Raw genomic sequence first — 24,537 nt, forward strand, 5'->3', positions numbered from 1 at the left:
TTTATGGGAGAATTCAATTATACACGCCATGATTATAATTATAATTTAAAGTTCAAGGGACTAAATGTGCCGAAGCATTTGTATCTTTTAAATTCGGTCTTGTATTGCCCATTCGGTGCAAAATTAATTTGAAATCATATAAAGATATATATGGAAGCTATATCCAAATATCCGATCTCAATGAAATTTGGCATAGGTATTTCTGAGCTGTATTTTATATATTTCCCTGAATATCGTTGTTACGGGGTGCATACTACGGCTGTGGGTAACAAATACAACAAGTCGGATGAACAATATATGTGAGAGCTATAGCTATATCTGAACCGATCTTCAAAGTTGGCATACTAGCTTCTAGACTCGTATGTGCCAAATTCCATCCTATTTGGGCAAATGTTAAGCATTTGGTGCACAATAAAAGGTAAATCGGACGAAGTTATATATGGGAGCTATATCCAAATCTGAGCCGATCTCAATAAAATTTAGCATATGTATTTCTGAGCTGCATTTGATATATTTCCCTGAATATTTTTGTTACACAGAGCATATTACGGCTGCGCAGGACAAAAATAACAAATCGGATGAACAATATATATGGGAGCTATAGCTATATTTGAACCGATTTCGATCAAATTTGGCATACTTATTTTCAGGACTAATTTGTTTGTATGTGCAAAATTCCATACTATTCGGTCTGATATTACACGTTTGGTGCACAATAAAAGGCAAATCGGACGAACATATATATGGGAGCTATATCTAAATGTTTACGGATTATCTCCAAGCTCAATAGGGTTCGTCCTTGGACCAAACAAATGATTTGTGCAAAATTTCATCTTAATCGGATAATAAATGCGACCTCCATTTTGTTCACAAGAATACATGGACAGACGGACGGACGGACTGACATGCATAAATCAACTCAGAAAGTGATTCTATGGAGATCCTCAAAAGCAACTATGGGTATGGGATATCGCTTCCTTCTCCATGTTACAAACAAATGCACAAAGACATAATACCCAGACCACCTTGTGGTGAAGGTTTTAAAAACTTTGTAGGTCATCCATGTTTCTACAGAAAACTTTGAATGTCTTCCTTGGAGACCTTAACAAAAGTAGTCGGTATACGAACTTCAAAGATTTTTAAGGTCTGTTAAAGAAATGCCCTAAAAATCTTCGTAAATATACATTTTAGACCCCACAAAGTGAATATTTTCTTGATCAGCATAAAATTCTATGTCGATTTAGCGATGTCCATCCGTCTGTGGAAATCACTCTAGCTTCCGAACGAAATGAAGTAGATTGAGAAAATTTACTTGAATGTATGTTATGTCTGCAGGACTTTTGGTATTGTAAATGGGCCATGTAGGTCCACGTTTTGGTAGAGCCCAAAACCGGGTCTTTCCACCATGAAAAATATGCCCATAATCAGGTTAAAAATATCTCAAGATGTTTTTTAGCTATTATCTTTTTGATAGCACCGGTTGTTAAACTCATGCAGGTTTCGTGTTTTGTTTCACTGTCATACATCTTGAGAATGAACAAAATTGTTGAGTTTGAAGTGAAGATCTATCAGAAGCATTGCAAAAGCTACCAACGTTTGCTGGGGCGACCGCGTAGATCGTGCGATTTAACGCCATTAGACTATTTTTTGTGAGGCTATGTTAAAGCCGATGTCAATACAGACTAGCCTGCTTCAATTGACGCGCTGGAAGGCAACATTGAAGCATTTATTGGTGAGATGTCGGGCTTTTGGAGGCGCATACGAAATTAAAAAACAAATATCCCTGATCTGATTTGGGAATCTCAAAAGTTGGGCTACAAAAATATGGATCTTCCTGTATTTCTACGGAAGAACCGATAAGAGGCAACCCACCAATGTCCTTTTGTTGAATTTGTTTTTTCATAAGCTTTCATATGATACCCATAATGATATATTGGATCGCTGGAACCGATTTTATTATCCGAATCCCATAATCTGCTTAAAAATAGATATATAAAAATTGAAAGCCAATCCGAGCATAACCCCTTAATTCCAAACAAGCATAGGGTGGAGGTGCGCTATATCTAGCCGATGTGGCCATTTTCAATAACAACAAGTTCAGTCGGGCCGAGGGTATAAGCTCCACCATTTGAAAAGTACTTCAAAAATTTTAAAAAAAATCCTAGAAAATTACCGGCTAAATGAAAACCGTTATTTGGGGAGGATACAAAGAAGAGGACATGCATAGACAATATTCAGTCATAGGCTGAAGTAACCATTAGGAACTTCCAATGCGAGATTTTAAACAGTTCCGGTCAATTATGCTGCTCAAGTCATGAAAATACCATTATGAACTTCCAATACGAGATTTTCAACAGATCCGTTGAATTATGCCGCCAAAATCATAAAAATGCCGAATATTGGGTGGTTCTGTTATATAGGGGCTATACGAAGACGTAGATCTGCATAGGCGATTTTTTGTCATAGGCTGTAGTACCCATTACGAACCTTGAAAACGAAATTTGATTCCAGTTTATAAAGTCTCTAATACCATAAAAATACCAACCAGCTTAGGCAATTTTCTGTCGTAGATTGAACTACAGATGTAAACAAAACTACAAAAATAACGAACTACAAATATGAAATTTGAAACAATTCCGATTGATAATGTTCTTAAATTCGTCAAAATACCGAATGTTAGGAGGTAAAGTTACATGGGGCCCATACGAAGACCTGGACCTGTATGAACCATTTTCTGCCATAGATTAACCTACTACAAATACGAATTTTGAAACAATTCCGGTCTATAATATCTCTAAAATCATAAAAATACCGAATATTGGGTGGTACTGTTATATAGGGGCTATACAAAGACGTGGACCTGCATAATTAATAACATAGGTTGTAGTACCCATTAAGATCGTCAAATATGAAATTTGAAACAATTCCGGTAAAAATGTCGCTACAATCATCGAAATACCGAATATTGAGAGGTACCGTTATATGGGAGCTATACGAAAACCGGGACCGACATGGCCGATTTACGAACTTAACCTGGCTACTGGCATAATAAACATGTGTGCAAAATTTTAGCCTTCTATCTCAAATCATTCGAAATATAACGTGATTACAACAGACAGACAGATGGACATAGCTAAATCGACTTTGAATTTTACGCTGATCAAATATATATATACTTTGTTGGTTCCGACATGAGTATTCCGATGAGTTACAAAAGGAATGTTAAGAAATGTTAATAAGTTAATACGCCCTCCATTGGATGGTGGAGGGTATAAAAATCTTAGGAGTATCTAAACACCCATGCCAAATGCATTCTTCCTTCATCTTGAATATCATAGCCTCTATTTTGATTTCAATTGGCCTCTATTTTGATTTCAACAGACGTGGGGGCATCGTTAAATTGGCTTAAAATTTTGGTGATCACCATTATATACGTACATATATCTTATGAGGTCTTTTGCGGAAGGGTTTTTGGAATGATATTCTTAATATACCCTCCATTACTCTGTGTCGTGAAGGGTATCAAAACAATTTCAATTTGTTTCAATAGAATTGTTGCTGAATTCCTTATGTTTGCGATTTTAGTTTTCTATGATGATCATCACGTCACACACATACTCGTATGTATGTAAACAATCACACACATACACCTATAAAAATATATATTAAACATCTGCTTTTGGGACTTACCTGCCGGGAAGAAATTGTTTAAGAACGTTGACATTTTTCAAGTAGCACTTGTTTTGTTTTATTATTATTTCGTCGTTTTGTCTTTTGGCGAATCTTCTTCTTGTTCTTGTTGTTCTCGTCGTCGTCGTCGTCTTCGTTTTCTTGTTGCTGTTGTTTTTTTGTATTAATATATACTAGGTAGGTATTTTGTTTTTCTTTTCTTTATATTCCTGTTTTTTGCTACATTCGTTTCGGTTTTGGTTTCTTTTCTTTGCTTTTCTTTTATTATCTGTCTGCACACAAGTAGTGGTTGTGGAGGGGGTGAGGGGGGAAAGAACGGCGGGGAGAGTTCACAGTCTTTGCCGGTTGGTTTACTTGATGTTCGTTAGTTCGTTCGTTCGCTGCCTGCCTGCCCAGAGAAGAGGTTTGAGTGGATGTGTTGTGTGTTTGATTTGATTTGTTTCGTTTTTTTTTTTTCTTTTCTTTATTTCTTTCTCTTTTGTTTGTTGTTTTTGCGTTTTGTTTTGAGGTTTCTTTAGAAAACTGTTGCAATTGCTGCAGATGTTATTATTGCTGATGTTGGCCGGCCGCCGTTGATGATGCTGCCGATGGCAAGACAGATGATGATAATGGGGATAATAATGATGGGTGCTGCTGGTGGCCAAGTGAAGTGCATTTAGTTGCCGCGTTTGTTGCGCTTTGTTTATGTTTGATGGCTGGCTAGGCTGGGCTGGATGGATGGCTGCTGGCTGTTTAATTTCTTTACGGTCCGTTGATTCCGAGCTACTTGCGATGGTTGCTGATGCTGCTGCTAGTGGTGGTGGTGGTGATGGTACTGCGGCTTTGTTATTGTCGAGTATTAAAACGTGCAAATCGCATGGAAAACTCTGCACATCATCAGGCCGAGGAGGCTCTTGTTACTGTTTGTTGTCGGCTAAAGTGAGTGTGACTGGTGGCTGGTTGATGCACTGCACTAGTCGTCGAATCCATCAACAACAATAACAACTCATCTTAATATCGGAAAACGATAACACCCGACGACTCTGACACTACAAAAGTGATTGGTGTGTACTCATTAAGCAGAGGAGTTGGCAAAGGTGTCTCGGAGGGATTGGAAGAGGTTTGCCAACTGATAGCTGATATGGCAATAATCGCAGCAATGGTTTCTTACTTTTATTGCACCCGATTATGATGATGAAGATGGCGGCGATGTTGCTGTCAACACTGCTGGCTGTCTGTCTTTATGGTTGGGGGGTTTGCTCTACTATCTCTCTTCTGATGGTTAGATTGTTGTGCCTTCACTTATTCACACTCACACAAAAGACATGTCAAATCAAAGTGTACTCCGACGTTGACTTCTGTTAACCAACCACATCAACAACAACAAAAGGGGGGGGCATGTCACTGTTATTGTTGTTTTGTTTATATTCAATTCTTGTTCTCCTTTCGCTCTCTCTCTCTCGCTCTCGACAAAATGTTTGGATGGTTGGATTTGGATTTGAAGAACAATAACAATTGGAGCCACCACACAAGAAAAGCAAAACGAAAGGCAGTAGCAAAAAGAGAGGTAGGACGGGAGAGTAAAGGGAAAATCTATATGTATTGTGTGGAGTATGGAGGAAAACAAAAACAAAAAAAGAAAGTTATATAGAGGTCGAAACAGATGTTTGCTCTGCTCTGCTGTGTTGGGGGCAATTTCCCTGTGTGGTTGTTGCTGCTGCTGCTGTTGTTTTACTTTTGTTTGTCAATACTTTTGGTTCGTCACATTTACGGCTACATTGATGCTGCTGACGTTGTTTGGCAATGTCGTGACACAAACACACAGTTATGAACGAACGTTGTAGAAAGAAGGGAATTCCCAAGGAGTATAAAAACAAAACTGGTTCTCAGTTCTCTTCTTGAAATCTCTGAGGCAAATCACTTTTTTCACATAATTACCTATCTCTCAAAAACATTCTCTTTTTTTACCCATTTATCACAACACTTAACAACACTATTGTGTAGATGGCGCTCTAGTACACAGGAAAATATATTTTTTTGTGGGGGAGGAATTATTTGGTTTTAATTGTTAGGTTTTGTTTCTAAGTTTTGTAACACTCATTTTATTCTTTTGTTAATTTTGTTTTTTTTTTGTTTTCTTATTTTTTGTTTGGTTTTTGGTTAATGGAAATTCGTTTCGGTGATTGTTTTCAGCTGCAATTGGTCAGATGGTGGAAGATGTAAACATAGAGCTGCAAAGAAAAAGGATAAATTGTTGTGTTAAAAGGTGTTGGATACAGTGTTTTTTTATAGATTTTTGTTAAGGTTTTTAATAATATATATAATACATTAGGCTATAGTCGTGCGGGGCCGGCCATGTGATACCCCACAACACTACAATATGTTAGAAGCTCATGCCCAAATCCATTTTGGAAGATTTCGCTTTTGAAATTATGTCACGGAGCACTGCCCAGATATTACCCTTAGCATTTTGACCAGGGACATTTTCCCAATATTTATGCACTCCGTCGTGCTGTTAGTTTTTGTAGTCCATTTTACGGCTAAATATATTCCAATGGTCATCCAAAATGCCAGAATTCTTCTCTGTGCTTACCTATCTTCTCAGGCGTGTCGATTGGCTTCAATTGTATGATCAGGAAATTTTTTTCTGTTTTTGGTTCATTTAAACCCCTAAATATTTTGCAATCATATCCAAAAGCAAGAGCCCCCCCCCCCCCCCCCCCCCCTCTGTGTCTCCAAATTTAGACTCATCTATATGATTTGTTTGTCTACGATATTTGGCTATATTCGTCAACGAAATCAGCATAAAAAAGCCAGAAGTTCGCCTATTGTGTATCGCCTGTAAGTAATGTTGGTATTTTTTTACACAAAAGTAGTGGTCCATTCTACCCGCTGTCCTAAGCTCTAACTTCATGCGAGATTTCGTGTCCTTAGGTTTATATTTGGGACCTTTATAACGGCTGCAAATTCAGGAACATTTTGAGTTGCTGGTCCATTTCAACCCCTAAATATATTGCGGACATCTTTGAAAACAATAGGCTAAGCCCTTCTGAGCCTAACCCTACCTTTGTGAAAAATTTCGTGAGGATCGAACCTGTGTTGTAAAGTGAAAAAATTTTACAAAACAAATACTTCAATAGTATAAGTTAATTTGAAAAAATCGCATGCGATAAAAAATATGAAAAAATTAAAAAAAAATCTCAAAATACTACAAAGTCTATTTGAACATCATTATTGGTATTTATACTTTAATGCCACAGGGGAATTCTAAATTGACAAAATTTGTCAAAATCGCTCCAGCCATTCTGAAGATATAAACATTCTAGCTGACATCCCCTTCCTTTGTATATATATACATTGTACATTGTATATATATATATACATTTGTATATATATACATTGTATATATTTCTCTATATATATCCGATATTTTTACTATCGGCATCTTCGTCTATTTGTGATTTCGCCGGCAGTAAAAATATTCGCGGATTAATGGAAAAATTGACTTTTATTTATCGCAAATGCTATGGTCTACTAAACCACTAAATATTACCCGATGACAAAATTGGAAGGTTTTTCCCCAGTCCAAAGCTCTAGCCCCATGCTAAATTTCGCTTCGATTGGTCTATAATTGTGACCTGTAGAGTAACTGCAAAATCAGGAAATCAGGAAATTTTTCAGTTTTTAGTCAATTTCAACCCCTAAATATTATACGATCATCTCCAAAAGAAATAAGGTTCTATTCTGACCCCAGCTACATTCTAAATTTCGTAAAGATCGGGCCATAATTGCGACCTGTAGAGTGATTACAAATTAACATGGACAGTCGGACGGACGGACATACATAGCTAGATCGACTCAGCTCGGCGAGATAGGAAGATCCATATATGCTTTCCTATGTGGGAAACCAATATTTCGAGGTGTTACATAATTTTTGGCCCAATCAAAGTTATAATACCCCCAACACATATCGTTGTAGGGTATAAAAACCTGAAGAATAATGACTTTAATGTATTTAGTACATTGAATTCTTGTATTATGTTACTTTTTCATATATATATATAATATATATATAAAAAAAACTTGAAGTAAAATAACATAAAATTTTTATTTTCTCTAATGTATTTAATACATTGAATGCAATAAAACTTGAGTACCTTTTTTATGTATAGTGTAAAATTTTCAATAAAATTTACTTGAATACAAACTACATATTAATTATTCAACTTTTTACAGTTTGGGCGGATATAGTCGATTTTGGGCGGTTTTTAGAAAAAAATTGGGCTGAAATAAAAATTTCAAACGGCAACACTGGTTGGATATGAAAGGAAGAGAGAGAGAGAGAGAGAGAGAGATTAACAATACGGACTAGGGTTGCCATAACTAAATAAAATAAGTGAACATTTTGAAACAGTGAATAAAGACTTAGACTACACAAAATGAATTTTGAGCAAAAGGTTTGTGTCTTCAATAGATAGTGTAACAACTCATGACAATTACAGAAACGAATGATAAATTAAAGTTTGAAAAATCCAAAAACTGTGGTTTCAAAATTCTATTCCACTGACCCTTCCGAAAATTTGAATATTTCCTTGGCGGTATAAATCAGTTAACATTGACAAGTATGTTGTTATAATATCATAGCAACACAGGTATTTTTACAGGGTTGCCATATTTTGACTCTGTCTTGTCCTATCTTTATACTTCAATGTTTTTGCAGTGAATCAAATTGAAATACACATAGAACTGATAAAACCAATTACAACTTCTATAGAAGGGACAAAAGTCAGTCTAGGCGGACTCTATGAGACCCTACACCACTATGCATATTTAGTAAAGCTATCTGTAACAAATAACACTTAATATTGCAACTTTTGGGAGTTAAGCTCTCATGATTGCATATTACGGCTTTTGCACCGTTAAAAATTGAAATCAAATGGAATTAGCATATGGAAGTTATATAAAATTCCACTAAATTTTATAGCTGTATTTCTATAGTGTGTGTGACCTCTCTTACAAAATATGATTGCATTAGGGTGTATGCCGTGACTTAGAGAAGGCTTAAATTTATATCGGATGAAGAGATGAAAAAAGAGCAACCAACTTCAGACTACTGTCATTTCTAAGCCACTCGTCCGACAGCTGTTAAAATTATTCCAGTGATAGCTCATTATATTGTTTACAAGCGTACAAAAGCATTTTGGTGAGAATTTTCCAGAAAAAAGTAATTCGTAATGGAATTTAAGCCTGATAGTGTGATTTCTTTATATTTGGCTGAAAAACCACAAATGGCTATCGTTAGACCATTTAAATGTGAACATATCTTTTGTGTCTCGTACCATCGCTCGTTACCGTGATACTGGTAGCGTAGCCCGACGTCAATGAAGTGAACGGAAGAAAACAGCAACATCAGCAGGAATGGTTCGAAAAGTAAAGAAGCGACTTTATCGAAACCCGCGTCGCATTGGCCGAAAAATGGCTCGTGAACTGAACATATCGCAATATTCCATTCGGCAAATATTGAAAAATGAGCTCGGGGTAAAGCCATTGAAATTCCAAAAAGTGCAAGAACTTACACCGCAACAGAAAGAAAATGGACTCAAAAGAGCTAAAGAGTACTTCGCTTGGCTGAAAGTTATGAACTGCCGAATTTGGTTTTCTCCGCTCCGATGAGAAAACATTCGTTGTTCAGCAGTTTGTAAACAAACAAAATGTTCGTGTTTACTTGCCAAAGAGGTCAGCTGAAAATGTACACCTTCGGTTGGCCACCAGAACTCAAGCGCCAGCCATGATGGTGTGGGCCGCCATAACAAGCGAAGGTCGCTCTCCGCTCGTATTAATCGACCGTGTCATCATAATAAATTCCGAATATTATTATTGGGCACGCAATTTTTTGGCCGCAGACCAAGGACATTCCAACAGGACTCAGCAACATTGTACTCAGTACGCGCCACCCAAGAATGGTAACAAAATGAGGTTCCTCGCTTCATTTCCAGCGCGCAATGGCTACCAAAATCGCCGGATATCAATCCGTTGGACTATTGTGTCTGGAGTATTTTGGAAAGCAAGGTTGGCACTAAAAGTACCAAAGTGTCGACCACCTCAAGCAAGCTCTTCGCCGGGAATGGGCTTAAATACCGCAGAACAACATTCAGGCAGCGTGTGACGGTTTCATTGGCCGTTTGAAGGCCATAATCCGTGCCAAAGGTGAGCAATTCGAACAAATCTAAACTTATTTTAAAATTTGATGCAATTTTCGACATTTTTTGCTTTCATTCAATAACATTAAAAAAAAAAAAAGTAAAAATTAATGGTGTTTGACTTTGTTTCAGGTTTTTTATCTCATCCTGCATATGACGGCTATATCAAACCTTGGACCGATATATCTCATTTTCAATAACAACCATCCTAGACACAATACATATTGTTCTGCCAAATTTGAAGCTCTATGTCAAAAATTGTGGGCTGTATCGAGGTACGAAAAGGAGTGGTCCGATAAATTCCATATTTACATCAGATATGTGGTTGAGAGAAATATTTAGACAAATCAAGTTTGAAGAAAATAGCGGACTTGTTTCACATGTTCTGAGAGATGCAATCTTTCAAAATTGTTAGCATTTGTGGTGAAGGTACCAGGAGGAATGGACTGATATATCCCATCTTCTCAACAGATCTTGTGTTGATAGAAATATTGTGATGTGTGAAATTAGAAGGCAATCGGATGTTCATTTCATATTTTATGAGAGATATAATTATTCAAAAAATATTGACCCTTTGTGGGGGAGGTACCAGAAGGAGTGGGCCGTTATCTACTATCTTCATGAGAGATTATCCGTTGATAAAAATATTGGGATGTGTCGAGTTTGATAGGAATCGGATGCTCATTTTGCGTTTTACGAGCTCAATGCTTATTTAACATTTTGACACGTTGGGGAGGCACCATAAGAAGCAAACCGATCTTCACGCCAGAAATTGTCTTAAGAATATTGTTGGGTGAAATTTGAAGATAATCGGACTCTAATTTCACATTTTATAAGAGTTATAATTATTCAAAATTTTGACCCTTTGTAGGGGGGCACTTGATGATGTGGACCGATATTGTGCATTTTCGCACCTGAGGTAGCACTGATGCAAATTTTATGATTTGCAAAGTTGGAGAAAAAACTGATTATCATTTCTCTTTCTGTGCAGTAAAATATTTTTTTTGAAAATGTTGACATTTTGTGGGGGAGGTACCAGAAGAAGTTGACCGAGATTGTCCATCTCCGAACTCGATCTAAGTTTGATAATAATATGACGATGTACCAAGTTTGTACCAAATCGGATACTCCCTTCGAGAGTTATCGTGCACACCAGCCAGCCAGACAGACAGACGGACGTACGGACACCCCTGTGTTATTAAAAGAGAGACCTAAGGTCTAAAACTGTTATTTCAATGAGCCACATTTTGACCGTATCAAATGATAAATACCATCTCTAGCCACATGGCTGAGGGTATAAAAATCAGGTATGACGAATTTGATTGACTTCCTTGCTTTCGCCATCAACTTTGAAATCTTCATCTCTCAAAAAATTTGTCCTACTAAATTTGCTCCACTACTTTCCCTGATGTTTGAAGATGGCAACTCTAGTAATGTTAAGCAGGACATGTAAGAAACATAACACATAAAACATGTTTGCCAAATAGGACACTGGGGTATAACGGAGAACGAAGAGATGAGACTGAGTAACAAAGGAGACACGGAGAGTAAGAGATACACAAATTATTTCTCTCTGGCAATCTCCCAACTTGTTGTGATAGACATAACATATTGTTGTCATGTTGGTGTTGTTGTTGTGGTTGATTCTATGCAAAATGTTTCCTTGGTATGTTGGAATCATTGTTGGTGTTGTTGTTGTAGCAGACTGACAGACTGACTGAGACCGCCAGTCTATCACAACAAAAACTCGGTTGGATATTTAATAAGGATATACAAATATCTGTCTGTATGTATGTATCACGGTATGTATTAAGGACTAGGAAATTGATGCATGTATTTGTGTGTGTGTATCCATGCATGTATGTTCATGTGTTTGTGTTCACTTGGCATATGTAAATATCCGTCTGACATTTACAAGTAAACGAAGTAAAATAGAAGTAACTTTTCTGCTGTAGATAGATAGGTTACGTATTTTACATATACCTTGTAATTGACTTTACATACATTTTTTATTATTTGATTTTAAATGTAATTGATGTTGTGGTTGTTGTTGCCTTAGTTCTTGTTGATGTTGATGTTCAATTTCGATGGGTACACTATTTGTTTAAATACGACGACTTTATTTACGAGTTATTTGGTTTGTCATTTGTTTAAAACTTTTTCGTGATTTTTTTGTTACTTATTTGCAATGCGTTTTATGTTGCTGGGACGAAGGATTATTTTTTCTTTTACATTTTTTTTTTTTGTTTTTTACTTTTTTGATTTTAATCTTTTATTTAAAAAAGTTTAAAAAAATATGCACACATAATGCTGCTGGATAACAAAAAAAGGAGAATTTACAAAAAAATCATTATTGGAATTATCAGGAAATTTCAATTCTTTTTTTATATATATATATATATTTTTTTGTTATTGCTTTTCACATAAACCACAAACCATTCTTCGTGGTCTTGAAATAAATGCAAAATATGTTTTGTTTTATTTTTACTGCTGCTATTATTATATTGTTGATGTTGTTGTTGTTATTAAAATATTTCAAAACATTTCCTTCAACATGCACATATACAAAATTACAAACATCACTTAATTACATTTGGTCCGTCGGGTCGAATCGGTCATATGCCCATAACGCGCTTGTCGGAGATATGCATTTGTTTCACCGCCACCAACATTCTCCTGTAAGGTATCGAATGAAACTGAAAAAGAGTTCCTTTGACTTGTGCGTCCAATGAGATTGTTGTGTGTTGAGCTCACTCAACTGGCTGGCTGGCTCTCTATGAAACTTCTTCATCAAAACAGAAGAGAAAAAACAGAAATCAAAATAAAAATTGCAAATAAAATCAAAGCCGAAAGAACATAGGTTAGGGATGGAAAAGCGAGTTACTGCGAGAATGAAAAAGCGAGAAATTTTCAATTTAACCGTGAGAGCTTCTATTTTCAATGGAGAACCGTAGGGTCTTCTGCCTTCAACAGGGGACCGTGAGACCATTTATTTTATATAGAGGGCGGAGATGTGTTTTATTTTCAATAGAGGACCGTGAAGTCTCCCATTTTCAATAGAGACCGTGAGTTCTTATATTTTTCAATAGAGGACCGTGAGGTCTTCCATTGTCAATAGAGGTCGTCTATTTTAAAAAGAGAAGGAAAAGGAGGTGTTCCTTCCTCAATAGAGGAGAGTAGGGTCTTCTATCTTCGATAAAGGACCGTGGAGTCTTCTGTCTTCAATAGAGGACCGTGAGGCCTTTTATTTTAAATAGAGGACCGATATGTCTTTTATTTTCAATAGAGGACCATTTGGACTCAAGGGTTATTTGTAATAGAGGAACATCTGGGGTCTTCTATTGTAAAAAGAGGACCCTGAGGCCTTCTATTGTCAATAGAGAACCCTTAGGTCTTCTATTGTCAATAGAGAATCCTTAGGGCTTCTATTGTCAATAGAGGACCGCGAATTCTTCAAAATAGCAATAGAGGATCGTGAGATCTTCTATTTTCAAAGGAGGAAAGTGATGTATTCTATCCTAAATAGAGGACTGTGGGCTCTTCTATCTTCCATAGAGGATCGTGAGGTCTTCTAACTTCAATAGAGGACCGTGAGGTCTTCCATTTTCAATAGAGGACCATTTGGACCCTGAAGTCTTCTATTCCCAATAGAGGAGCCTGAGGACTTCTGTTATTAATAGAATACCCTGGGGTCTTCCGTTGTTAATAGAGGAATCTGAGGTCTTCTATTCCCAAAAGAGGAAAGTGAGTAGGGACATCTATTTTCAATAGAGAACGTATTGTGTTCTATCTTCAATAAACGACCGTGGCATTTTTTATCTTCAATAGATGACCGTGAGGCCTTTTATTTTCATTTTTTTTATAAATAGAGGATCGCGAGGTCTTCTATTTTTAATAGAGGACGGTGGGATCTTATATTTTCAATAGAAGACCATTTGGACCCTGAGGTCTTCTATTGATTAGGACGAAAAGGAAAAGCTCCGAGGAAACTCAAGATCAACCCAGCTTTCAGAGATAGATAGCAACTCAGACTCGGACTCCGAAGCTAATGCAAAGAAAAAAGTTGTTGAAATCTCCACCAAAGCGGAGGTTGACAAAATGGTAGACGTAGTGATCCAAATCATTGCGAAGGTTGCCACGAACAAAAATAAATTATACGGGGCGCAAAAGCGTAAACTCAGGATAATTACGAGGATGACTGAGTCTTCAAGGCAGCAAGATTTCCAAAAGACCCAGAGCCCTCACTCCACTTCTTCGGAAGCAGTAAAAAGGTCAGATCCCTCAGGGGACCAGAACGTAGCAAAGCCTTTTTCGAAGAAGAAAAAAAACTTTCCGCCAGTCAGTGCTGCGGGAAAACCTGGTACCTGAAAAGTTGACAATAAGGAGCCAAAGACAAGGAAATCCACAGCAAGTCGCTGAAAGGAGACTCAGCAAAAGCAGAAGGCAAGAACTCTCCCTCCACTTCTCCGGAAGCAGAAAAGGGGATCAGATCTGCAGAGGAGCAGAACGCCACGAAGACTACTTCAAAAAAGCTCAGGACAATAAGAAGGAAGATTGAGAGTTTAAGGCAGATTCAGAACCCTCCCTCCACTTTTTCGGATGCAGAAAAGAGGACCGGATCCCCTTTTCGAAAACGAAGAAGGCATTTGCCTCAGTCAGTTTTGCGGGCAAGCCTGGTCAGTTACCTATAGATGGTAACGCCAAGGAGCCAAAGGCAGGAAATGAAAGAGAAAGCAGCTAACTACATAAAGACCACCTGAGGACTGTAAAAGACCACATCAACAAGAATATATTGGAACACTTCTGGCAAGACAGGGATCTAATAAACTTCGTGAACTGCGAAATAAAAGTGCGAAACAGAACACAAACTCGAAGTCCTTCCCCTTCAAAACAATACTTTGGACGTTAAAAGTCCAGTCCGACCAAGAAGAAGGGTGTGGCGTTCTATGTCCTTTTTAAAGAGGAGAAGACCAGGAATAGAATGATAAGATGCCGACTTCACAACGTAATTATAAGGGGCAAAATTATTCATATATTACATTTCCCATCTCTGGCAATGACACTTGTCCAGCTATGCTCTCTTACTCACACTCTTATTCTCGAATTAAAAGGAATACACTGCAAATTATATTGGGGAGGATCAGGATGTAAAACATAAATGCAATTTATGCTATGTCTGGTGTAGATATTGTTTTTGTTTATTTATTTATTTTTTTTTTGTAAATATAGGTATAGACTATTGCACAGTGTGGTGAATGTAACATCTTTTTAAATGATAAAGGAGTTCAATCAGAAAGTATTGGGTCAGAAACTTATATCAAATACCAGAAATGGTTGGTAGAATTTAGGACGGAAGAAAACAGCACATATCGCAATATTCTATTCGGCAAATACTGGAAAATGAGCTCGGGATAAAGTCATTGAAATTCCAAAAAGTACAAGAACTTACACCGCAAAAATAAAGAAAATAGACTCAAAACAGCTAAAGAGTTGCTTCGCTTGGCTAAAAGTGGTGAACTGCCGAATTTGGTTTTCTCCGATGAGAAAACATTAGTTTTTCAGCTATTTGTAACCAAACAAAATAATCCTGTTTACTTGCCAAAGAGATCAGCCTAAAATCTGTATCTTCGGTTGGCCACCAGAACTCAAGCGCCGGCTATGGTGATGGTGTGGGCCGCTGAACTTGGACATTCCAACAGGACTCAGCACCTTCGCACTCAGCGCGCCACCCAAGAATGGTTACAAAATGAGGTTCCTCGCTTCATTTCCAGCGCACAATGGCCACCAAAGTCTCCGGATACCAATCCGTTAGACTATTGTGTCTGGAGTATTTTGGAATACCAAAGTGTCGATCACCTCAAGCAAACGCTTCGCCGGGAATGGGCCAAAATACCGCAGAGCACCATTCGGGCAGCGTATGATGGTTTCATTGACCGTTTGAAGGCCATAATTCGTGCCAAAGGTGACCAATTCGAACAAATCTAAACATATTCTAAAATTTGATGCTATTTTCGACATTTTTGCTTTCCTTCAATAAAATTTGAAAAAAAAAAAAAATTAAAATTATGGCGTTTGACTGTGTTGCAGTTTTTTTATCTCACCCTGTATATTGTACATATCTGAACTTGATCTAAGTTTGATAATAATATTATGATGTACCAAGTTTGGACCAAATCGGATACTCCCTTCGAGAGTTATCAGGCGCACCAGACAGCAGACAGACAGACAGAAGGAAGGATATCGCTAGATCGACTCCAAATGTCCTTAAACCGTTATTTCGATGAGGCACGTTTTGGCCGTATCAAATGATATATAGCCTCTGTTGCCATTATGACTGAGGGTATAACGAGAAGGATTGACTGAAGTAGACCTTGTAAACTACTCGTTCATGCTTTCTGCCATGGTTATTTCTACACATCTAGTAAATCCAATTTCCGATGAACCCATTTTTGCATTATTTTCCCAATTTATATGCCCTAAAGTTCCCACTGTGCGAAAAGACAAGACACGACAAAATTACAGAGAAATCATCAACAAAGATGTTTAGAAGAAGAATAACAAAACCCAGGGAGTGAAATTCGAAAACAAAATACAATAACCTCCTACGTCACTGGCACTTATTTAGAAATATTGCGAAAAACAGAGCAAAACAATAGCTGGAAATCTCCATGGGAGTCATTACTTGACAACTGAACTAAAGTCGATGGGAAACTACTCTGGGTATTAGGGAAATATCAACAGAAAATGAGAGACGGACAGGCAGAGAGAGAGAGCGAGAGAGTTGTCATTGAATCCCATGCACAACTCAAACACAATGAAGGGGCCTGACAGTGTCAGGAATGCTTAAAAGAAGTCGGTGGTAATGATGATGGCACAACATAAACGGCCAGAGGGAATAACAAAACAAAGTGGTAGGAAGACAGGGAAAAGGGGGAGAGGAATTTGCAAAAAAGAAAGAAACACCATAAAGAGAAAAACAAAAATACATGTCTACAATGGGTACATTTCAAAGGTAGGGACAACAGTGGCCGAACACCGCCACATTTGGTTTGGTGTTCCAGAGAATTGTTTGATTTCCATAGACATAGACAGACCATCATCAGCAGCCCATGGGAAGATATTCAACAGACAACATAGGGGCTGGAAAGGCAAGTGAATGGGTTGTGTGTGTGAGTTAGAAGAAAAAAAGAACGAGCAAAGCAATAAAAAATAATTGAAGCGGAATTCCGTTTCACATTCATCCATTTGGCTGAGTTGCCTACATCCATCGTCCGTGGCTAGGGTAAATTATCATTTTCTGGAACAGGAATGAATTTAACGTCGAGGTTAAACACTGAGTTCAATTAGCGTTTATTTATAACAGCTACCCTTAGAGGTGCAGGGCCGGGGTGGACATTAACTTCGTTTAGTGGGGTGTAATTAGAAATAAGTGCAGCATTCGCCACTTTTAGAAAGGGATGTCAATTTGGAAAAAGTTGCATAAATTCTTCTTAAAGCCTTATGCGGATTAGGACATGTTTGACAGGACTTTTACAGATTGAACAAATTCCACTTGAAATTTATAGATATATGGTATTACGGGAATTCATACCAAGGTAGAAATTCTTTCAGCGGTCGTTCGGACAGCAGGCCTATTAGCTATCCTAAGGGATTTTTCAACAAAAGCTATATATTTTGACCTACGATATGATTATTCAAAATGATGACCATTTATGAGGGAGGTACCGAATGAGTTGGTCTATATTTTCCATATCCCATCTGACCTAAGTCTGACATAAATATTATGGGATTTACATATATCGACTACGTCCTCTACTTTAAAAATGAGAGGAAAAAACTGCAACCAACTTCAGACTGCTGTCATTTGTAAGCCACTTGTCCGGCAGGTGTTAAAATTATTTCAGTGACAGCTCATTATATTGTTTACAAGCGTACAAAAGCATTTTGGTGCGAATTATTCGTGATGGAATTTAAGCGTGATAGTGTGATTTTTTTATATTTGGCTGGAAAATCACAAGTGGCTATCGTTAGAGCACTCCAGCATTTAAATGTGAATAAATCTTTTGTATCTCGTACCATCGCTCGTTACCGTGATACCGGTAGCGTAGCGCGACGTCAAGAAAGTGGACGGAAGAAAACCGCAACATCAGCAGAAATGGTTCGAAAAGTAAATAAGCCGCTTGATCGAAACTCGCGTTGCTGTGGCAGAAAAAATGGTTCGTGAGCTGAACATATCCCAATATTTCATTCGGCAAATATTGAAAAGTGAGTTCGGGATAAAGTCATTGAAATTCTAAAAAGTTCAAGAACTTACACGGCAAGAGGAAGAAAGTAGACTCAACAGAACTAAAGAGTTGCTTCGCTTGGCCGAAAGTGGTGAACTGCAGAAATTTGGTTTTCTCCGCTGCGATGAGAAAACATACGTTGTGCAGCAGTTAGTAAACAAACCAAATGATCGTGTTTACTTGCCAAAGAGGTCAGTTGTAAATGTGCACCTTCGGTTGGCCACCAGAAATTAAGCGCCGGCCATGGTGATTGTGTGGGCCGCCATAACAGCCAAAGGGCGCTATCCGTTCGTATTAATCGAACATGGCATCAGAATAAATGCAGAATATTATCGCGAAATGTTTTGGAGGGTGTATTAAAGCCTTGGGCACGCAAAAAATTTGGCCGCAGACCTCGGACATTCCAACAGGACTCAGCACCATCGCACTCAGCACGCGCCACCCAAGAATAGTTACAAAAAAGAGGGTTCCTCGTTTATTTCCAGTGCACAATGGCCACGAAAAATTCCCAATACGAATTGTGTCTGGAGTATTTTGGAAAGCAAGGTTGGAACTAAAAAATACTAAAGTGTCGATCACCGCACATCCACCAAATCGAACAAATCTATTTTTTAAGGAACAACTCTAGTTTAGTAAAAACTCTTTGTTTTTTTCGAAATTTTTTCCAGAGGTAGGTATTTTTAACCTGATTCCGGGAAACTATTTTTTTCTTGACCCCAGATTTTTGACCAGAAAATCCGGGTTCAAGACCTGTCCTGGACACGGCCCCTATTACCCCATATAGACAATATAGTATCGTTGGAAAGCTTATGAAAATACCTATCCAACAAGTGGTCACATGATGGGTTATAGTAAAATTATCAAAAATTATTATTTTTTGGACCCGGATTTTTTATAAAACCCCCAAAAAGTTCAGAAAGAACCTATTATGGGGGTCAACAAAATTAATGGCAAATTATAGCTGGCTCTCTTACCTTTCCAAAATGCTACAATTTATGCTAATACCTTTCTCGGGTCCAGAGATATGGGTCTTTCCATCCGCATTACCCGATTCTAACCAGTTTATTAAAATAATGTTTTCAGTAAAAAAAGGTTTATTTCGCGTAACCGTTGTTGGACCTTCGAAAAAATGAAAGAGTTTTTATTAAACTAGAGTTAAGCCCAGGGCACTTACCCTATCCTATAATTTTTCAAAACAAATTTGTAAATAATTCACAATAAGGCAGTATTTTTTGACCTAGCATTTCGTGGATAGCACTGACCTTGAGCTGTGAACTAGTGCCCATGTTTTCCTGGCTGAACTCTTCAAAAAAGTTAAAATTGAAAAATTTCATTAATTTTACAACAGCCACCGATTTCGAAAACAAATCCCTATACTCTTGGTGTTATGTTCTATGCGATGGCCACAACTTGCAAAACCTTACAAACAACACACACAATGGTTAAACTGGAACGTCAGGTGATATCTTATAACACGCAACATTTTTTCTCGTCCAAACGACAGCTGTTGTTTATGTTTTCCATCTCCTCTTTTTGATACTTTGTACACCGAGGTACACATCCTTCAGTGCATATCCTTTATATAGCTGACTATGTATTGTTTTCTTCACTTATACATATTTCTGATCGAACAAGTTAGGTAGTGTTCTTTAGAATTTCTTAAACACCATTGACTTGCTACACGGATAATTGTTTGTCTGTCAGCCAGAACAAGACAATTCGATACTTATTGCCCGCCGATGATGATGATCACCGCAGCCAGCACCGTCGCTGCTACTACTTTATTCAATAAATCCTACAGGTACACATACAATGTAGGCATTGTGCAAGGTAAATGCAATATGTACATAGCACCAATAATACACATAAAGAGAACAAGGAGAGCGTGAGGAAGAGGTCGAGAGACAACATAAAAGAACAACAAACAAAAAACACACAAACCAAACCAAACCATAACAACACAACAGCTGCAAACCAACGACGAGACGCCAGCCATGTTTGCCATTTTCTTCTGTGTATATATTTTGGCGATGTGTGTGCATGTTCATGGCAATGTATATACACACGTAACTACATTGTGTGTACGTGCATAGCCTTTGCCAAAAAGGTACAACAAAACAATAATAAACCATAAAAGGGGGATAAAAGAAAATGCAAAAAACTGAAAAACAGGCAGGAATATAATACGAAGGAGTTATCAACAAATCAAAACAAAACATTGCAAAAAGAGAGAGAGAGAGAGTGTGAGAGAACATTGTCGTTCAATGTTGCCTGTTTGGCGTTTTTTTATTTGGGTTATCGTTATTTTTAATAACTTTCTTTTGGGATTCGATTTAAATAAAAATTGAAACGAACAGACGAACGAAATGAAAATATTAATAGAATAAATCATCTTTTCTCAAATAAATGTTACTAACAGAATTCTACTTCCTAACTTTTGGAAGGCCGGTTGCATGCAAATAATCAAAAACTTTGGTTCAAAAATCGTTGTGGGACATACGAAGAAGGGAAAATCTTAAGCCCCCGCCGAATCAAGTTAAGAAAAATATTGTGTGTGATAAGAATTTCAGCTTTAAATTGGGTGTCATTACAAAAATTCCGGTGGGAATATTTTTTGTACGAATTTTGCTCCCACTTAAAAAGTGGCCGGGAAATGGCTCGTGAGTTGAACATATTGCAAAATTTCATTCGGTAAATATTGAAAAAATGAGCTTACCCCAAGCCATTGAAATTCCGAAAGAACCCACACGGCAATAAAGAAAATAGACTCAAAAGAGCTAAAGAGTTGCATCGCTTGGCCGAAAGTGGTGAACTGTCGAATTTGGTCTTCTCCCCTCCGATGAGAAGACATTCGTTGTCCAGCAGTTTGTGAACAGACAAAATGATCGTCTTTACTGGCCAAAGAGGTCAGCTGAAAATGTGCACATTCGGTTGGCCACCAGAACCCAAGCGCCGGCCATGGTGATTGTGTGGCCCGCCACAACAGCCGATGGTCGCTCTCCGCTCGTATTAATCGACCGTGGCATCAGAATAAATGCCGAATATTATCCTGAAATATTGTGTGGTGTATTAAAGCCTCGGGCATGAAAGCATTTTGACCGCAAACCTTAGACATTCCAACAGGACTCCAGGCACCATCGCACTCAGCACGCGCCACCCAAGAATGGTTACAAAATGAGGTTCCTCGCTTCATTTCCAGCGCACAATGGCCACCAAAATCTCCGGATTCCAATCCGTTGGACTATTGTGTCTGGAGTATTGTGGAAAGCAAGGTTGGCACTAAAAAATACCAAAGTGTACATCACCTCAAGCAAGCGCTTCGCCGGGAATAGGCCAAAATACCGCAGAGCAACATTCGGGCAACGTGTGATGGTTTCATTGGCCGTTTGAAGGCCATAATTCGTGCCAAAGGTGACCAATTCGAATAAATCTAATCTTATTCTAAAATTTGGTACTATTTCCGTAAATAAAGTTAAAATTATGGCGATTGACTTTGTTGCAGTTTTTTTTATCTCACCCTGTATATTAAGTTATTGTAGTGTATTAGGTATTACCATAAGCTTCTTATTGCTACCCATATAATATAAATCGATTCTATAGAACTGAAAAATGGATTTTGCCTCCATACTTTCAATTTTAAAAGAAAACTTACCTGTGATAATAAAGCTCCTAAGCTCAAGGCGAAAGAGGTATTTTTTCTAAATTTAACCTACTCTTATAGCAACTACTTATTTAAGTTCGTAGTTATGGAATTAAAGAGTGGTATATAAAAAATATTCCCTGTACGTGATTTTCTGGACTTGTCCGTCTTAACTTCCATTCGCATTTTTCTGTCGTCATTTGTATTACTTTCTACCGTCAAATTTCTATATGGTTGTTCAACAACAATGTAATTTTAAATCCTTAAGCGTCTACCATTAATTCCTTACCCTATAAACCGATTTTGTTAGGTTTCTTTCAAATGTACAGCGATTTTCAAAAAAATGCGATTTTTCCATTAGAAAACATTGGCCATACTGAACAGTACATTACGGCTGCACATAAAATTGAGAGACAATTTACCAACAACAAACCATAACGGTAAACAAATAAATAAAACAAGAAAACACAACAACTCTCAGAGGGGGTCATTTATAAAAAAAATCAAATTAGAATTGTCGTGGACAGAGAGAGAGAGGTCGACGAGTGCAATGCAAAAAGTAAATCATAAAAACACCAAACATTGCTTCTTCTTCTCCTCTCCCCTAGACATATGGAGTTTGTTGTTTTCAACACAAAGTTAAAAGTAGTACAAAATAAAAAGAAAAACTGGTATAACATGTCAATGATGTTTGACTTGGATCGTGTGTTGTTGTTGTTGCTGCGCTGATGTTGTTGTCCAAAGCGCAACACAAACAAGATCGTTTCTAAACATAAACTTAAAGTAAAGAGATTTTGTTGGAGTGGTGGGGGTAGCGAACACCAAAATAATGTAAGACGCAATTCACAATGGACAAATTTGGAAAAGCTAGCACACACAACACACACATTGACATGAACACGGTATTTTTTAAGAATAATGGAGTTAAGAAAGAATGAAATAAAAAAAAATTAAATTAAAAATTAAAAAACTCGCTGGGGTAAGTTTTAATGTTTCACATTTTACGAATTTCTAGATTTTTCACATCAAACTCCGGCTTGACACGAAATCCAAACAAGCCACCAGTTATCGCAAAGCAGAAACTTGCCGCAAAATGTAAAAAAAAAAACACAAAAATAAATGGCGCTGCTGCAAAGAAAAATGGATGGGAATTTGCAGAAACAATTTCTTTGGCTTTTCGATTTTCTTTTATTGCCTGGCTGTTTGCAAAACACATTCACGGTATTACATTTTATTTTTTGCATTTATTTCACGTTGAAAACAATTCGATTCCTCTATTTCATGGTTTTATGTAAATTTTCACAATTGATTTTCTTTTATTTGGCGTTGTTTTATTTTCTTTTGCTAGGTACATTTATGTATGTAGATATTTTTTCTTGTTTTTGCATTATGTTTTACACAGCTCATCTCTACATTTTATTGCACTTCATTTTCACATCACATTACACAGAGAATTATTTCTTTAAATAGGAATTTTTTCGTGCATAAAAACATTTTTCTCCATCGCCCTTTGACAATACAAACACACAAAGATAATTTTCCAAAATATTTACTACAATTTTAATGATATTTACTTTGTTTTATGTTGCTTTTGCATAAAAAATCGCGCTTGGCGTCTACAACAGCTGTAAACTTTGTAAAACTGTAAAGAGATGGGATGCCTACGTCGACTTTGGACTTATCGTTGCGACTAATCGATTATTTCGATTTGTCGATGCAAGTGAGAGAGAGAGAGAATGGCATTAGCAAAACGGATGAGAGAATGTGAGTCCATGACAGCTGTTGGCTTTGTGATTTTTGCCGCCGCCGTCAGTTTGCTTTTTAACGGCCGATTTCAGTTGTTGTTCTTTGAGTGATTGCCGCCATTCTGTAACAGCATTCTATTTAGATGTTTAAAAGAAGAATTCCAATGGGAATGTAAGATATGTGAGAATTTATTGTTTGAAAAGGAAAGAAGGGAACCTTTATCTATTGTATTCCAAGGCCGTTGTTACATTGGTGTTTGCCTGCAGGTTCTGCGCTATTTGCTGTCGTTTTTTAAGTAAGAGCCGCCATTAACAGTATTCAGACATTCAAAAATGGTGATAAAATAGGAGTCTAAGGTAAGAAAGAATATTGTGTGAAAGATAGAAAGAGACTGTATTTTCGTATTCACAGGTCGTTGTTTAAGGGTCTTGCTGTTGCCTTGGACGAGAAACACTTTTTGTATAGCGGCACCATACTTTTGCAGGTTTGTGCCAGAGCGCAATACTTCAAAAAAGGAACACCAATTTTAATTTATTAACGCATTTTCCACTCTCCTCCAGCGCTGCTCTGTGTGGCTGCGGAGACCATAGCCTGAGTCCCCATTCTGTAACAGTTTTTTATTTAGAAATTCAAAAGTGGAATTCCAATAGGAGTGTAAGGTAAGTGAGAATTTATTGTCAGAAAAAAGGAGGAAACTGTATTTTTATTTTACCAGGCTCTAAGGCCGTGCTGACTGCTACCTTCGATGAGAATCACTTCTTCGGCCCCGCCTGACACATGACTTTTACTTACTGGTTATGATATAGATTTGATGTAATCTGTGACTTATAGTAGAATTTTATGACAACAAATTTTTAATATTTTGACTTCCAAGGATCCCTTTTAAATGGGGTTTTTAACCATTTTTCAAATGTTCAAACAAAATAGTTCTCGTAGTGTCAGCAGTAATATGCTAAAGACACTAAATACCTACCTAAAATTTAAGGTTTCCAAGGGA

The 24,537-nt window shown here is 37.4% G+C and overlaps 1 long non-coding RNA gene across 3 annotated transcripts; it reads right to left on the bottom strand.

The window, feature by feature from the left end:
- Nucleotides 1-3,811: 3,811 nt before the first annotated feature.
- Nucleotides 3,812-23,891, bottom strand: LOC131803661 (uncharacterized). 3 transcript variants are annotated; one of them, XR_009342708.1, is made up of 3 exons: nt 23,369-23,891; nt 11,874-12,182; nt 3,812-5,900 (listed from the first exon to the last, which is right to left on the bottom strand). It is a non-coding gene; the product is annotated as an uncharacterized LOC131803661 (long non-coding RNA). The 3 variants fall into 3 exon arrangements; XR_009342709.1 differs by lacking the exon at nt 11,874-12,182; XR_009342710.1 differs by lacking the exons at nt 11,874-12,182; nt 23,369-23,891 and adding an exon at nt 12,461-12,570.
- Nucleotides 23,892-24,537: the final 646 nt, after the last annotated feature.

This window comes from Musca domestica, unplaced genomic scaffold, assembly GCF_030504385.1.
Source record: "Musca domestica strain aabys unplaced genomic scaffold, Musca_domestica.polishedcontigs.V.1.1 314, whole genome shotgun sequence".
NCBI classification, from domain to species: domain Eukaryota; kingdom Metazoa; phylum Arthropoda; class Insecta; order Diptera; family Muscidae; genus Musca; species Musca domestica.